Source organism: Marmota marmota, unplaced genomic scaffold (genome assembly GCF_001458135.2).
Source record: "Marmota marmota marmota unplaced genomic scaffold, marMar, whole genome shotgun sequence".
NCBI classification, from domain to species: Eukaryota; Metazoa; Chordata; class Mammalia; order Rodentia; family Sciuridae; genus Marmota; species Marmota marmota.
In genome coordinates this window covers 39,691,771-39,710,146 of record NW_025999990.1, presented here as the reverse complement: position 1 = coordinate 39,710,146, position 18,376 = coordinate 39,691,771, and positions in this window count along the sequence as shown.

Sequence of the window (18,376 nt, the reverse complement as noted above, 5' to 3'; positions counted from 1 at the left end):
CAGAAGCAAGGGCTACTGGAGGGGAGGAGAGGGCATTTAAGAGGCCGAGGGTCTTAGGGGTGGGGCTGACACGAGAGACAAAGACATGGTCCTAAGGAGTTTTCTTTATTATTATTATTTGTAGTATTTTATTTATTTGTTTCTTTATTTAATTTGGTAAGGGGGATTGAACCCAAGGACACTTTATCACAGAGGTACATCCCCCCAGCCCTTTTGAAAATTTTTGATTTTGAGACAGACTCTCACTAAGCTGCTTAGGGCCTTGCTAAGTTGCTGAGGCTGGTCTCGAACCTGTGATCCCTTCTACCTCAGCCTCCCAAGTTGCTGGGATTACAGGTCTATGTCACCATGGCCCCTGAGGAGCTTTCTGCCTAGAGCCTATCCACACAGGAATTTCCAGAAAATCTGGGCCCAGGGCTCCTGTATGTATGGGCTTGACCAGGGGCAGTACTGATCCCAAAGTTCGACACTTGCTCCTATTCTCTCCTCTTCGGTGTGGTCATCCGTGGAAACCTTGAGTCATAAGCTTCTCGTGTTATCTCTGTGGATCTGATTCCAGCTGTGCTACAAACCAGATGCCTTGTCTCGGACTAGTCACTTTTATCTCTCAGCACTTCAGTTTCCTTATTTGTCAAATTGAGACAGTGATAACCTCCTTCGCACATTCACTGTGAGGATGGAATTCAACTGCGAAAAAAAAGAACTTAACAGCTTGCCTGGGATGCCGTGAGCACTCAGTGAATGCCTGGTATACAGTGGGCACTCACTGTCTGGTATGCAGTGGGCACGAAGTGAGTGCCTGGTATGCAGAAGGTGTGTGTTATTGAGGGTAGAGATGGTTTTCCTCTCAATCCCTTCAGGGTGCAGCAGGTTAGACCATCCCCTGTACACAGTAGGTGCTTGACACATGTTGAATAAAGCAGGTCCCAAAGCTACACCTCTGAGAAACCACTGAACCCCACCTATGGCTTTGTCTGTTTCTTGAGTCAAGTCTTTGCCCCACCCCAGAGACACCCTTCCCTCCGACTACTTGGGGGGGAAACTGTCTATTTGAACTTGGCCGTGGTTTCGTGCCTCCATGTTTCTTCTGTGTTGTTCCCTCTGCCTAGAATTCACTTTTCTTTCTTTATCCATTTAGTTCCACACCCTTTAAAAGTCAGCTCCAAGGTCCTTTCCTCTGAGAAGCTTTCCTTACCTCCTGCCACTCATGTAAGACGTCTGTCTTCCGTGCTACCATAGAACAAATGACACCTGCTCATGTGGTCATGGTAGTTGTCTTTCAGCCATGTTAGTCCTCGGCACCCCTTGTGCACTATTGGATGTATGCCTCCAGGGACTGCACCAGGCCCTGGCATAGATAAAGAACTCTCAGCAAAGGGCTCTTGATGACCAAATGCAGGTCTGAATGAGTAGATGTGACATTGCCACTCCTTCATTGTGAGGGAGTTTGAGCCACAGGCTGAATGAGTTTTAATAGATAAGACCCTCAACACACCCCACTGGCCCGGGAGGGACAGAAGTCTGTGGCCACAGGAAGATGGAGAAGTTTCTGGAAATGCATTCCTCTTCTTCTCACACATAGGTGTCATGCTGGAGTTGTGCAGAAAGAAGAAACAGTCAACATCTTGCAAATGGAAGAAAAGGAGGCTCTGAGTTCCACCAATACTACCTCCCTTAGCATTATTTGTGGGAATAATGGATGTGGCACTGTCAGAGCCAGATGGATGGTTCCCTAGGGATTGTACCAACCTGGCTGTGGGTCTGCAAATCCCTCACTCTTGAAAGAGAACTACCCAGGGCATACCTTGCTTTCAGGAATTGCCACAAATAGAATGGGACTATTATGATAATCAATTAGTAATCAATTAGTTTAGTAATATCTCCTTGTAGAAAACCTGTTTTAACAATGATGAATCGTACCAACTCAACCAGGGCTGAGAGACGCAGAGGAATCAGTAGCATTGCAGTTATACACAAAAAAATGAAAGAAAAAGAAAGAAAGAAAAAAAAAACTTTGAAACCAAATCCCCAAGCTTGGCTGTCTCTGGAAAATGAATTCCACAGGCACTGACTCCAAGATGTTTTATCGAATGTGCCTCAGACTTGTAGGTGATACATTGTCCCTCAGAGTCATTAAAAGGAACCCAGATAGCTGTAACGCAGCTTAGCTTCCAAGAAGTGCAGACTGTCCACACTTGCACTTCCACACAATATATGGTTATTGTTAGTTGTGCACATCTCCACACGCTGCCTGGATGGGGTCTCTTTGTCCTTTATTCAGATGTGGGATAAGGATGCTTTCTGCACCGCGAGATGACAGCCGTGCCTCCCCACTCAGAGGAAGCCCCACAGTCCAAGCGCAAGACAGAAACGAAAAGTTCCTTTGTTCTTAATGCAATGCCCATCTTTTGTCATTCAGGCCCCAGAAGCTAAGGTACATGCAGACCGTTTTAAAATAATTTCAATATTTCTAAAAGACACAATCTCCACTAGTTTTCTTTTTTTTCCCGTGTGTGTGTGTGTGTGTGTGTGTGTGTGTGTAATGGTGTTAAGAAAGCTTTATCTTGTGTTGTTGTGGGTACCAGACACTGAAGGTATTTAGAGCTTTGCTTAGAAAAAAAAATATATACATCCATGTGTGTTTGTATTCCATTGGAAACAGAATGGTCATTATCTAGAGTCCAGATGACAGCTCCCTTTGTGACTCTGCTTACGAGGGTCTAACAAAAACCCCTGCCCTTTCTACAAAGGAGATTGGCCGAGAACTTGCTCAAGGGAATGCTATGCTGGGGATTCTTAGACTCTGGGGAGGCAGCTTCAGGCATTTTGTGTGAAGGATGCAGAACCTCAGAGCAGGATCTCACTTCAGTTTTTGGCAGAGAGGACAACGAATGTTGATCATTGAAGATTTACCCAAACGGAAGGCAACAGGGTGGCAAAGTTTATTGATCCCACTGCAACCCAGGCCCTCAGGGAGCGCCTGATTACATCTTAATGTTTTTCTAATGCATCTCAGCATCGCAGCGGTAGATATTTCTTTACAGAAAAACCATGTAAGACATTGTACATTCTGGGTGAGGAGGGTAATTCATGCCCCCTGGAACCTCAGTTTCTTGACGCCAACAAATAGTGTTCTGAGCTTTCATTTTGCATGTTTCCCCTTTCCCCAGACTGACCTGTCTATCTACTGTGATGTGTAGGCAGAGGCAATTGTATGCTAAAATGATGGCATAAATGGTCTTTTCCATTCCTTCTAAGATGCAATTGCACATTAAATAATTTTCAACTCCTATTCCAAAGAATTTTGTTTCCCCATTTGTGACATACTGATTAAAGTGGTGGAACCTAATTCGTTTTTACCTAAAGGCACGTTTTAAGGATTCATTTTCAACATGAGATTATCATCATCTTTTTTTTTTTTTTTTTTCCTCCCCCTATCACCCATTTCTGGTGACACTGAAACCAAACAACTCTATGGGAGGGACCAGCAGATGTCACTGTAGTTCTGTTCATTCATCTTTTCTCTTGACGGGATCCGAGTTCCATCCTTTTGGGCTCAGCCCGGATCATATTTCTTATTTAATCAAAGCATAATGCATCATAACATTGGTAATTCGTGTTGTTGTTATTCTTTCATTGTTGTGTGGAATTGGATACAGATCTTTGCAAACAGAGAAGCAAGCTAAAAAGTAACCCGGACACCCCCAGCGAGGTGTGGAAATCAAAGGCCCTGCTGGAGAGCCAGGATAAGATGCAGAGACAAAAGAGCAGTAAAGGGCAGGTGCACACTGACTCCCTTGTCTGACAGACAGTCTCGGTATTAAAGACAGGCACACCGTGTCCATTCTTGTGGAGGGCTTTCAGGGGACGTCGGCTGGAGAACAGTGGTAGGTGGTAGGAAAGATCCCATTTTGAAGGATGGCAGGACCCACTCATTAGAAGGAAAGGAGAGCAAGACTGGAGACCTACGGCATCTTTAGGGATAAAGTCCCTGAGGTCTGCATTCTCTGTGTTAAAAAATAGCAAAAGTATCCTGGGGCAAATAGAACTTTAATATGTTAACTTTAGAGACTTGGTTGGGTATGATATAATTTCTGGGAAGATCAGTGTTGGAGGAAAAGAGGCTGATCACAAAATAAAGAGAGTAAAACTCTCCTAGACTATGCCCACCACATTCCCCAAAAGAAGTCAAGGTTGAATTGAAAAATAAAAAAAAAGGACTTAGAAATGATCACAGCAATCTTCCAGGGAAGAGAAAACGTGTATTGCATGTGCTAGTGGCAAGTTGGTATATAACTCAGGTGGAAAAAAGGATGGACCATTATATGTCACTCATCTGTAGAGTCTGGACTTACCTGAAGATCACCAAAGAATATGTCAGTGGAATCCTAGAGCTTGGGAACAGATCCATGCCAAAGGAGCTGTCTTAAACAGAAGTTATTGTACCCTTCTACTGCCAAATCATTCAGTGCCCCAATGGAAAAGCTGGATTTTTATGGCCTGCTGTCATTTCTAGATGAACACATTTGATGGGATGAGCACACTTCTCTGGGATGAAGTCTTCCTACTCAATCCATCAACCCTCACTCTTCTACACATATACACAGCTGCCAAATGAAGAGTTAGATTATCCAATAATACTGTCAATGCTAGTTCTCCCCTATAACTTGCCTTTTTGACTTGATTTTATCCCCAAAGTTCAAACCAATCTTTGAAAATAAGATTCTTAGCATTTTTCTTTCATTTCTTCTCCTTCTCCTCCTTCTATATAGTAGCAAGTCTTCAAAATAGTGGCCAGTAAATGATCATTTATGCCTTTGCATAATCTCCCCTCACAATGTTATCAAGGTTGATCTATGTGACCAATGGGATATGATGGAAATGATAGTGTGAATTTCTGAGACTAGGTCATAAAAGGCATCATGGCTTCCATCTTCTTTCCTCTTGATTCATTCTGGTGGAAGTTACCTTCTGTGAGTTGAGGACACCAAGACATCTGTAGAGAGGAACATGTATAGAGAAACTGCAGCCTCCTGCTAATAGTCATAACCAACTGGCAGCCATATTGAGTGTGCCATCTTGCAAGTGCCTCCTCCAGACCAGACAAGCCTTCAGGTGACAGCAGGTCCAGCCAACATCTCCATTGTGACTTCACAGGAGACTTTGAACTGGAACCATCTAAAACCATCTAGCTGAGCTGCTCCAAGTTCTAGACCCATGAAAACTGAGCAATTATAAATATATTTTTCTGTTTTAGAGAATCAGTACTAGGGTGAGGTAAGCTAGGGGCCTAAGGCAGAAAAATTTAAGTGGTCAATCACTCTCAAGGTCATAAACCCTCAGGGAGGACCACTTCCCTCTGGCCTCAACTTATTGTTTAAGTCACTAAGTCTTGGAGGAATTTGTTATGCAGCTAACAGTAAGTGATACAGTCTTCTTCTCCTTCTTTTCTTCCTTTATTTTTTTATTACACTCATTTAGGTTCAGTCTGACCTTCTAGAATTTTATCAATAATTTCTTTTCAGGCTTCCTTTTATCAGAAGCTGTGCTGTAACTAACCTCTTAGAGATATCTTCAGTTGATTTAGAGTCCAATGGCTTAGTCCCTTATGCTAGCCAATTAATTTAGAAAACAAAAGAGCCAGGACCATCCTGTATTTGCTACTTTTCCAGTATCAATACATGTTAATGGCATCTTTATCAGGTGCTATCATATCAAGAAGATACTAAAACCTCTCTCTCTTACCACAGTTATGACAGGAGAGACCATTTTTCATGATGTAAAACAATGGGGTTGTGGTCTGGGACACAGCTTGGAGCCATAGGGGGATGAAGTAATAGCTAAAGTTAATGCAGGTCAATAAGAACAAGAGGCTTTTTAGTAAAGATGGGGCGGCCAAAGACAAAACCTTCAAAGCCGGGATCAAGGACAAATGTCTAATTCAAAACCATAGAGCTGCTAAATTTGAAACGTGTTTCACTTTCTTTAGATAAACAGATATTATTGATGGATGATACTGGGAGATTGACATTTGCTGATCACATCCAGAAGCTATCAACAAACTTAGCAACACACCTTGTATCAGTAAATTTTCTGTTGCTGTAACAAATACCTAAAACATATCAATTTATAAGGAAGAAAGATTTATTTTGACTCATCGTTTCAGAGGTTTCCGTTCATGTCACTTGGCCTCATTTCTTTGACCTGTGGCAGCACTGTATATCAAGGCAGGAGTACATGGCAAAGGAGGCCTGTTCACCTCATGGAATCCAGGAAGCAAAGACATAGAAGGGGCCAGGGCCCCAGTATCCTCTTTAAGCGCACGCCCTAGTGACCTAACTTCTTCTACTACACCCCACCTTCTAAAGGATCCATAAAAGTACCACAGGCTGGGAACCAAGCCTTAAACACATAGACGTTGGGGGGACATCAAACACACCTCCTCTGCACGTCCCCACTTTTTTCTGATTTTACAAGTCCATGGGAATACAGAACTGAACACAAGTGGCCATGTCTCCATTCTTTTGTTAAAGATCATACTTCTACCAAACCACCTGCAGCTCAGAATTTTCTCTAAGTCCACCTACCTGATGAAGGTGTTAAAGAATCTCTTCAAAAATCTTAATCAGTCAGACAGATGACTGCTTAGACAATATAGAGTAGAAAAATATGTCTTTATTAAGATGTGCTCAGGGGCACTGAGTGTTGATGAAAATAAAAGGAAGGAACCGGTATGTTCTTACTCCACTTGAAACAGTGGTACCGATGGTGTATTATCAACTCTTACAACAGAGACAGCTTCCAGCAAACACTGAAAGGAACTGGTATGTAATTATAATAATAAGTAACAATAATACCGAGAAGGAGGAAGAGGAAGAGCTAGAGGAGAAGGAGAGGAAGAAACAACAGCTAGAGTCTATTGAGGTCAACCACCCGGCATTGATACGAGAGTCCTCACACTTAGTGAGTCCCCCTTGGGGAACATCATATTGTTATCCACACAACACACAGAAATTAAGCACACTCCTGTGCTGCATGACATGTCAATTGACAATGAATTGAAATATGCAACAGGATCCTATAAAATTATAACACATCTGAAAATTTCCTATTGCCTAGTGACACAGTAGTCATAGCACAATGAATTACACACGTACTTGAGGTGATTCTGTTGGTGTACATGAGCATACTGGGCTTCCAGTCATATAAAAGTATAACACGTACAATTATATACAGTACATAATATTTGATTACGATAATAAATAACTATGTTGCTGATTTATGTATTTACTACACTTTTTATTGTTATTTTAGAGCATATTCCTCCTAGTTAGATATAAATAGTTTATGGTAAAACAGTATGTTGTGGTAGCTGGTGACAACCTTATACAGTACTGTATCCCTTGATTGTTTTGAGAGGCCCCCTAGATTGACTGAACTATACTATCTAGGTTTGTATAAATATATTTGGTGATGTTCACACAGTGATGAAATCATCTAATGCATTTCTCCAAGTGTGTCCCCATTGTTAAGCAACACAAGACTGTAATCGGCCGAGTCAGGAAGGGCTGTGTATTTGTTAGTCTCCTTAATCGCTGTGTTATTATCCCTCCATACTATGAGCTGAGATCCTTGAGGATGGTGAATTCTAGAAGCAATGCACAACTCAATGGTTTTCAGCATCCATAACCACAGACAGCAAAGGGAGAGGGTGGCAAAGACTCTTTCTCAGGGTAGGCAGAAGAGAGAAAGGCCATCTCAGAAAGATGTGGACAGTAGCCTCAAGCAATATGGAGAAGATAGCTCAGAGAATTGGCTAATTAGCAGTAGCAGAAAGATTGATCAGTCATCAAAGGTAAGCAATTGAGTGTGGGACACAGCTGATGTTCTTATTTACACCCATAGCTATAGCCACCAACAAAAAGGAGACTTTGTGTGTGACAAAGAGCATGAGAAAGAAGTCATCCCTCTGGTATCTCCATGTAGCTGCATAACAATGTCATTATCAGTGCTTCTATAACTAGAGGGTAAACACCTTGAGGGATTGGACCACATAGCTTTCAGCCCTGAGTACAATGTCTAGCAGCAATCATCATTTAAATACACTGACCTGATATTTGAGGGGGAAGCATTATTACATCTCCATAGCAACTAACACAACTAACACAAGAAATGACATAGTCATCTGACCCCCAGCATTTAGTGCCAGAAAGATCTGGGTTCAAGTCCAGGCTCTGTCACTTCCTGACTATGTGATGGAAGAAATTAATTAAACCATTCTGTTCCTCACTTTCCTTACTTATAAAAAAATGAGGTTAACTCTAGTATATATTTCATGGTTCAATTTTGAAGTAACAATGGGTGCATGGGCTTTGAACAAACTGCATAGATTTAAATTCTTACTCTGCCTCTTGATTAGATTTATGTAGATTTATGTTTAAACTTGCTATGCCTTGGTTTCTTCATCTGTAAAATAATAATAATAGTAAGTAGCACCCCTCCCCTCATCGACACGGAATATATTCCAAGACCCCCCAATGGGTACCTGAAGTTACAGATAATACTATATAGACTATGGTTTTTTCCCATGCATCCTGCAGTATTTCCACATAGAAACAGAGTTTATCTGTCCTTTTATGTTTTATGCCCTGGTACCTCCTTTACCTCATGACTGTTGTACTTTGTGGCCATTGTTAAGTAAAATAACAGTTACTTGACCACAAGCATTTATATACCCTGACAGTCCATCTGTCATTACCCAGGGACTCAGGGTGGGCATACAGGGTGGACACGTTGGCAAAGAGATGATTAACATCTCAGGTGGGACAAAGCAGGAAAAGTGAAGAATTCATCATTGCACTTGGAATAATGCTTAGTACATTTAATATCCTCGTACTGCTGCTGACCACAACAGAACCTGCAGAAAGAGAAACCATAGATAAGGGTATCCCACTGTACCCACCTCTTGGGGATTTTGTAAGGGATAAGTTAATAAATATAAAATGCAACGTCTGAGCACATAGCAAGTTGTATGTGACTGTTCACTCCGGTAGTTAAGTCACAGAATGCTGTTAAATCTTGTGGCACCGTGCCCTGCACATGGTAAATGCTCACTAGATTGGTGAGATTATGTATTTTACAAATAATAGTCAACATTAGCTGGAAGGGAGCACTGTCTAATGTGAAATGTGAATGCAAGGCAATTTGTTACACTGTTGCAACCTTAATAATGCTATTGTCTATGACTTGTGAGTGACACTGGAAATTAAGCCGTTGGCTCATCAAGTGGCTATTTCTTGGGATTTCTGAGTTTCTTTTAACATCCAATAGCTCTTCTGGCTAATGTCATATATTGACTTATTAGTGATGATGGCATTACTGAGCACCAGGGTCGAACCTCAGCCATGGCACAAATATCTTCTATGTTTTATGGGTTATATATCTGGGAATTGAGTAATACGTATCCGGGGGACTCTTCCTTAAAGGCATACATGCTTATTTTATTGCGCCCATTTTTCTCAAATGCAATTTTGCCCTACAGAGCCAATGCTGGCAGAGGTATTGCAGAATCAGAATGGTGGGATAACTTTAGACTCTGCAGAAGAGCCCGTAGGACCCAGACTTTGTCTCTTCCATCTTTTATAGGCAGAAGCAGTGAATGGGGTCTCTATTCTCAATCGACTGGCTGGGCCAGGGCTTGTTCTCAATGCAGACATCTCTTCTGTTCTTGTTTCTACCGGAAGGCATCCCCGATGGTGGCTTGTCAGGTGCAGGCTCTTGGCAACCTGGAGCCAGGCTCAGTGGAAGCACATGTTCCCAGCCACAGCATAGCCATTGACAGGAAGGGCTGGCTTGTCTCACTTTTCAGCGGCCAACCAGGTGATTGCTTCCCCAAAGGTGCGAACAGGTGCTCCTCCTATGTCTCCACTGTGCCTTTTTTTCCTCCACTCAGGCTGTTTGGTGGGCTGCCCTTTAGTAGAATCCACTTAATGGCACCTGGCAGGCATTTAATGGCACCTATGAGAACCGGTCTTTGCGTCGTGGAATAGATCACCAAGAATGCAGCTCTGTTGGCCAAAACAAACCTCCCCTTCAAAAGAATCCACAGATGAGAAAGTCCATCCGAATTTTTAAAATACGTTAGAGAATTGTGCTCCAAAATGCTATCTTCTTTGGGTGGAAACCTTTAAAATATTCCTGCCAGTCATGGAGAGTTCCATGTGAATGAATTTAGCAGGGTTAAGAGGGTGGTCGCTGGTGTCCCACAGCCAGGACGTGGCCCATCCTACCTGAGTATCCATTGAGGAAATGTCCACAGGGACATATGTAGTGGGAAGAATCGTGGTCTCATGATCAGTTGTTGACATTCTGCAGATACTCAGGAGGCAAAATTTCCCCTGAGATCACAAGCCAGTGCTACCTTTGTCCTGACTGGTCTTGGACTGGGTTTCTTGAACGAGGGATAATCGTGGAAGGGGACCCATATGAGCCTCATCCAGAGGATTGTCAGAAAGTAGAGCCTGACTTAATGAGCTCACCTTAAATGGGCAGGGGGTGGGGATCAGGCTCCATGGTCCATAAGAATTTTGTAAAAATCAGACTTTAGTGACATGCCTGCAGGGTGAATGTTTTGATCCCCTTGTCTGTTTCTACTGAGTGTGTTGCACAAGAACTTTTCAGGATTCAAAAGGCAGAGGGCTTCTACCAAGACTGTGTCCCACTCTGCCACTAGGCTTTTGTGGCATATTGCCCCAGGGACAGAATACAGCCACAAGTGAAGAGGGGAGAGGGAGGTTGCAGAGAGAGGAGGAGGCTTGAGATCCACACCAAGAAGTCAAGTGCAGGCCAGAACCCACCCGCTATGGTCTCCTGCTGCTTCTGTTAGCTACAAGTCTGTGTTCCTTTTGCCCCTGAGACTAAGCCTCTCCCAGAGAGAGACCCCGCTCCTCTCTTAAGGGAAATTCACTTGACATAAAGAATATATATGCTTATGTGCCCATACATACCTATCAAAACACCTATAAACCGATGTACTCATTTATTAAAATATGTATCATTGTCAGCAGCCTTTTCTTTCCCAGGGATATTTGTATTTTGAAAGATTTTTACGTAATAGGAAGAAATATTACACTCATGGTTCTGGTTCTGGTTGGAGACATTTTAGGCATTGAAGGCCTCAGGTGGAACTAGTTTATCTGCAGAGAAATGACAAGTGAAGAGAGAGAGAGATGAGTTGGTTTGGGTGAATCCATTCTCTAGAAAGACAAAACCCCAGGCCAATGAAAAGCTGTTGTGCCGTTTGTCCCCATTACCAGGCTGTGTATGGTGTGTGAGTGGCCTTCCTAAATCCTTTCACACTGTACCACGGAGGTGTCTGTCTCTTTTATTGGTAAGACCAGCCTTGCATGCAGCTGGGCTGACCCTGAAAAACTAAACATCCTTGTCAGATAGTAAATTCCATTAAGGCGGGAAGTATTCCCATCCTTGAGCATAAATTCCGAATGTCTAGTTCAGAACTCTGCACCTCATGGCCACTTAATAAATATTTGCTGACTTGTTGACACGCTACTTGGAAAAGATGTGTCCATGAAAATCAGCATGCACAGCGTTTATCTGGGTGACCTTGGGCCCATTTGCTCGTCTGTTTGGATTACTGTTTCCTCATCTGTAAAAGATACAGTGCTTAACATTTATTGAGTGTTAACCCTGAACCAGGCATTGAGCTAAGCACTTCATAGTCATAATCTTATTGAATTCTTAAAACACGTCTGTAGAGCATGAACTATGATTATTATACAGAGGAGAAGACTCCAACATAAAGAAGTCCCAGGTCACTGAGCAGGTAAGTGGCAGAGTGACAGCATGAAGACAGAAGTCTTGCGCCCGAGCCCGTAATTAACCCAATACCTGGTAGCAGGGATAACAAAAGCCCCTGCAAAGAGTTATGTTGTATACTCAGATGACAAATCTCTGCAGAGTGCCCTGTCTGCTCCAGATGCCCTGTAATTGAGGAGCAAATTCAGAAGGAGAAAGAATGCAAAGTTCTTGAATCAGGAATGCTTTCAGCTGCAAGTAATAAAATCTTCACCTCCCATATAGGCAGGCAGTGGGCTTTCAGGGAAGGGTGGTCCTGCTGCTGCATCTTTGGGCATGAAGTGCCCTTAGAGTCTTTGGTTGAAAGGGCTGTTGCTTTTCAGAGGCAAGAGCAACAACAGTGAAGAGCAAGAAGTGGGAGGCTTCAACTTGGGCTTTGGCCCATGGATGCCCAACTGAGGCCTTCCCTACCTGCCCCCATGTGAAAAGCCTCCCTTTGGGTGGGAAACAGACACTTCTGGGAGGGATCATCAGAGGAGACCTGGCTTTTGCATTAATCACTTTTCATTTGATGGAATGCCTGCAGCCCATTTCTGAGAAATCAGGCCATGAGTAACTAACTAGAAGAGCAATGATTTGAAATTAAAATAAATACTATAAGCAGAACCCCCTGATGGTTCCCTTCATTATTTAAAAATTAACTTTTTTTTCTAGGTAATCAGACTGGAGACTATGGAATTAAACCTTTGGATGCTGCCAAGGGTGTTTTTCACTATTCCTTCTGTTGTGTTCTACTAGGGGATCCCTAAAAGAAGGTTAAAGTGCTTCTACAAATACCTTTTTCAGTCCATTTTATTGCTAGAGATATTTTCTCACAAGGCCTCCATTGCTCTCCCCTCATCCCCATCACTGGAACACTGGAATCTCATCTGCTCCTTCCCCAAGTTAGTTCTTTCAAAGTCTGATTTCATTATGTCATCAGTCTGCTTATAAAACCGTGTGTAGCTCCTCTCCTCTCAGTGAATCAACTCCAGACTCTTTAGCTGCTTTCACCTTCAGTATAAACCAGTCACAACAGTCACACACCCATTTTGCAGCTTTGTTTGTGGCCAGGAGTGGCCATGCAACATTATACTGCTGAGAATTCTGGAGGTCTCTGTTTCCTGATAAAGCCCACAGTGTTGGAGGAGAAAGCTCGTTGCTGCTGATCCTGTCACTCCTACCGGCCTTGATGGCCATCAGGATATTTCCAGCCCTTACTGATCATCGGGCAACCTTGAGGCAACAAGCCTGGCAGTGATATCTGTTAATATATCAGACAGACATGGGAAACAGGATAGGAAGAAACTGTGTCCTTGGTGTCTTTGTTAAAGGGGAACAACTAAATATCTTTGATACTTAAGGCAATGTCAGTTGGATATTCTGTTAACTTGCAACTTATTTGCACCAGTTAAGCATTCCTAATTGGTACAACCAGCTTTATATTTCCAGATCTTTGAACATCGAACATTGTTTAACTAATCAAACTCTTTGAAACCATACAGAAGATGTTGTGATATTTCATTAAAAAAAAAAGACATATTCAGAAAATTAGCAACATATGCATCCAGGTATAATACTTCATTTACAATGTAAACAAAATGTTTTGATGACAAAGCTTAAAATGTTGATTCATAATCACAATGATGAATTAAATAATTGCCAATCAAGCAAAAGAAAACAAAAAAAAAGTTAGGAAGAGTGTGTTAATCCTACTAAATGAAAAAAAAAGTGCTTTGGCTAATTTTTTTTAAACAATTAGATTTTTAACTCAATAAAAATTCTGCTAATATTTAGACATTAATTTTATTTTAATATTTCTTAGGGAAATCTCCACTCTCTTAGCCTTCTATTACCTTGAGAGAGCTTCTGCCAAAATGACATTCCTGGCCCTTCTGCCCTTACTCATTCCTTCCTATGACAGGAGTGAGTTACCCAATAGGTGAGTTGAGGAGAACATTCTGGGCACACCCCATCCAGCCTGCCTCTGGCTTCTCAGTCCCTGGTGGAGCAACTTGACCTCTGGATGTCAATGTCTCTGCTAATGCATGCAGCAAAGTTTCACGGGTCCTGATCTGCCCCTGCATAGGTGAGTCGAGCAGTTTGAACGAACTTGTTCCAATCCGAGGGGATATATTAGGAAATTCAGCTGTGGCCATTAGTCAAGCTTGGATCTCCAATTCAGCTTTATTAGTAATTAAGTTGATATTTTGATCTCTACCAGTCTCTCTCCTGTGTCTACTTTTCAAGTGGTTACAAACATAGGAAGAGGGGAAAAGAAAAGTTTATTATGAATCAGTGACCTGGAATGTCAACTTAGAGTCACAAGTGTGGCAGTCTCCTGGGACATTTCTTATTTTAGTACCAGAGAGGCCAACCTTCTCATTTTTGAATAATAATAACGGTGATATGGTGTCTATTTAGTCATTTATTTATTCTTTTATTCAATTAAAATGTACATATGCTATAAACATATGCCAAGAACACAGTGGTCAGCAAAAAGAGACATGACTCCTATAACTCAAAAACAATATAAAGTTAGACTAGCCTGAGTGCCATAAAGAGGGGCCCAGAAGGATAGGTTCCATGAAATAATAAGATTTGATTTGATTAGGGAAATAAAGCTTCTTGGAGGAAACAGCAATCCATCAAGCTGAGACGGGAGGAGTGAATTGTCTTTAACTAGTGGAAGAGGGCAAAAAAGAATATTCCAGGCATATACAAAGGCCCTGGTGATGCGTGGAACTATCAAGTACAAGGGAATCAACACAGCCCAGAATGGATTGAGGAGAAGGAATACAGTGATATTGGAGGTGGGGTTGGAGACGAAGGTAGGGGCCAAACCATGCCAAAACTTGGAGGCCCCAGGAAGTTGGTCTCTATTTCAGAACAATGGGGCTTGTAGGGAGTTCAGAGGATGGTTGTTTGAAAGTGGCAAAGGTAGGGAGAAAGAGACACTGGAGAAATAGCTAAAAGATGACTGATAGATTGGTCTTGGGGGAATAATGGGATAAAAAGTATTAAAGATGACATCCGGGCTTCTAGCTTATATGACTAGATGGATGGGGGTGGGGAGACATTTATGGAGAGAAGAAACCCATTTTGAAGACCCATTTTGGGAGAGAAGTAACGAGTTTGGTTTTTGATCTGTTGAGCCTAAGAGTAGGCCTTTTAGACAAAGAAAAGAAGACCCAATAGGTAGTCGAGTCTCTGGGTCTTGAGTGCAAATTAGTGGTCTAATGAATAAGTTGTATACACATGGTAATTAAACCTGCAAGTTTGGATGAGCTGATCTGGGGAAAGGGGAAGAAAATTAGAACCCCAAATCAAGAACTAAATAATTTAATATTCAGTGACCAGACAGAAAGGAATCTGCCTTCAAAGGAAAATAACAATGAGAAATGGGAAGGGGGAGGAAAACCAGGAGTATACCATGGAAGCCAGGAGGAAACCTCGAGGAAGGAGAGGGGCTTGATTCTCTGGAACATGGCTGCAACCTGGAAGAAGGAGGCTGAGAAGTGTTCCTTGAATTTAGCCGCCGAGACCTCGTCAAGAGCTGCAGACATTGCTGGAGAGGTGGATTAGAAACCCTGTTGGGGGATTTTGAGTTCTGAGTGACGGGAGGTACAAAAAAGAAATGTACCTGTGAGAAGGAAGAGAGAGGTGGGACTGATGTTGGTGAAGGTCTCAAAATGTGACTTCAGATGATTTAACAAATCCAATGGGAAGGGTTTACTTGAGCAGGAGAGTCTGCATATGTGAGAGCAAAAGAATGCTCCATGGAGTGAGGCTGCTAAGAAGATGGGAGGGGTGGGAGGTTAAGTGCAGGCCAAAGAATCGACTTTGAGTACGGAGATGAAGGAGTCCTCTCCCCTAAGAAGGGAGGAAAGTTCAAATGGAGATCAGAAGCCAAGGCGTTCTGCTGGATGACACCAGTTTTCTCTGTGAGCTGGGAGAGGGCTTCTGCTGAAAGTGAGGGAGGAAGGAGGGACAGGGAGTGGGGAGCCGGCACAGAGATGGCTTGTCCTGGAAAGCAAAGGTCTGAGGTGATGAAACACACGTACGGATTGTTGGATAGGCTCAGTGGCCCCTTCCAGGTGGACGATCCTAACTAAGAGCAAAACAGTAGCAAATGCCCAGAATAATTAAAACATAGTTACTTTTAAAGCCTATGTCTAAAAGCTCTCATGCCTTTGGGTGTGGTTATATTGCCCATATTCAAGCTCCTGGTGGTTGGTCAAGTCTTGCCTTCTCATATGCCTAGTGTTTTTGACTGACTGTCCAGGCATTGCTTTGTAACAGTGAACATTCATTATCTCACAGTTTCTGTGGTCCAGAAGCAGCTTCCTGGGGAGACTCTTGTTAGAGATCTCCTCCTAAGAGCTTGGACTTGACCTCAGCCAGAGCCCTTGTCACCTGATGGTTTGGCTGGAACTGTAGAAGCCCCTTTCAAGTTGGCCACTCCTATGGGTAGGTGGAAGGGAAAAGGCTTTGTCTCTCAAGATGTGGACTCTCCATAAGGCTGCTTAAGAGCCTTCTGACATGGAAGTGGCTTCCCCAGAGCAAGTGACATAAGGGCGTGAGATGGGAGTGAGAACTCAGTTAAATATGAGATACTTAGTGATGCTTCTTCCTCTAGAGACTTGCCTTTGACTCTGGCAGGCAGCTACGATAAGGCGCTGATCATCCCACTGGGAACTGAGATAAGGAAATGAAGTCCCTATGAAGCTCATAGATTTCCAGTTCACTGTTGCTTCTTGGACGTGCTCCAGTGTGGACCATATTTCCAGGTGTTTACCAGGACTCCTTTGTCTCAGCTGGTCTTGAACTCCAATTTCTGATTCTCCAGATCTTTGAGAAGATCAAAATACCTGCCCAGCTTCTCAGACTCTCAGCTCTGCTTTCAGAATGACAGGAGACTATAGGTTTGTTGTCCTGAGACCTCAGGATACACGGGAATCACTAGAGTATTCATGAAAGTGTAGATGGCTGGACCTCACCCCATGGTTTCTGGTTGAGTAGATCCAAGGGAAGCCTGAGAATCTTCATGTTTAACAAATTCCCAGAATCTGCCGCTTACTCAGTGCCCACATTCTGAGAACTACTTTCCCTGGGGAAAGTAGTCAGGTAGAACAGGTCCTGGTATCTGATGGCACAACAGGGTAGATGTAATGAACAGGAATGCATTGTATATCTTCAAATGGGTAGAAGAGAAGAACTTGAATGTAATCACCATAGAGAAATGATAAAACTTCACAGTGAAGCAATGGAGTTCTACTCAGCCATGAAGAAGAATGAAGTAATGGCATTTGGCTGGTAAATGGACAGAAATGGAGAAAATCATGCTAACTGAAATAAGCCAGGCTCAGAACACCAAGGGTCAAGTGTTTTCTCTCATATGTGGAGCAAAATAAGGGAAATAAGGCTATCAGGGAGGAGATCAAATATCATAACAAGACAGGGAAGATCAGTGGACCCCAAAAAGTAGAATAGGGGTGAGGGAGGAAAGAAGGGAAAGGGGAAGATAAATGGAATGAATTTAACAAAATCTTGTTATATTCACATGTAAAGGTACCAAAGGAAATTTCATATATATATGGAATTTAGGAGAGGAGGGAGGATGGGGAGAGGAGAGGAGGGAGGAAAAGGGGGATGGAGATTGAAACCAAATCCCTAACATGGATGATTTTGTCAAAATGAACCCAAAAACTATGTCTAATTATAAAGCTCTAATAAAAAAAGTTCTAAGTGATGGATATGCTAATTACCTTGCGTAGATCACTACTTAGTATACACATGAATCAAAACATCGCATTCCACCCACAAATATGTATATGTATTACATGTCAATCAAAAAAACCAATAAACTTAAAAACGGGTGTTCTCTTCTCTCTGGGATCTCAGCTGTGTGATTGCTCACTGTTTGGGAAGCTTTCCAGCGCTGTCAACCTGACTTTCTTTTTTCCACATATTATCTTGTGGTCAAAGACAGGGTTGTTCTGAACCACCTACTCTGCTGTCCCCGGAAGAAAACTTTCAAACTAATAATGATAGCTAATATCCCTCATATCCACTGAGAAAGCATGACGTGTCAGATCATGGCTGGTGTGGCTGTTGAGTTGACGATTCCAGAGAAACTATTTCCATAGTGTTTTCAATGCATGGCAGGGAGGTGGCCTGAATTTGTGCCTAGCAGTCTCTCTGTGTAGGTGGTTCCTGTGCAACAATCTCATGTGTATTATCTCACTCACCCTTGCAAAATTCAGATTATTATCCCTATTTACAAATAGGGAAATAGAAACCTAGCATGCATAACTTTCTTAAGGTCACAGGGCTTGCACATGACACAGCTTAGAGGTAGATCCAGGACTGTTGGATTGCTGAGATCCTATTTCCTGATACGTGGAAACAGAGTTTGCATTACATCTTTGACCTTCCCATCTTCTCTGTCTGTCAAATGGGTATGATAGGATTTATTTTCAACTTCATAGCTAGCTAGAATAAATGAATGAAGCAGTAATCT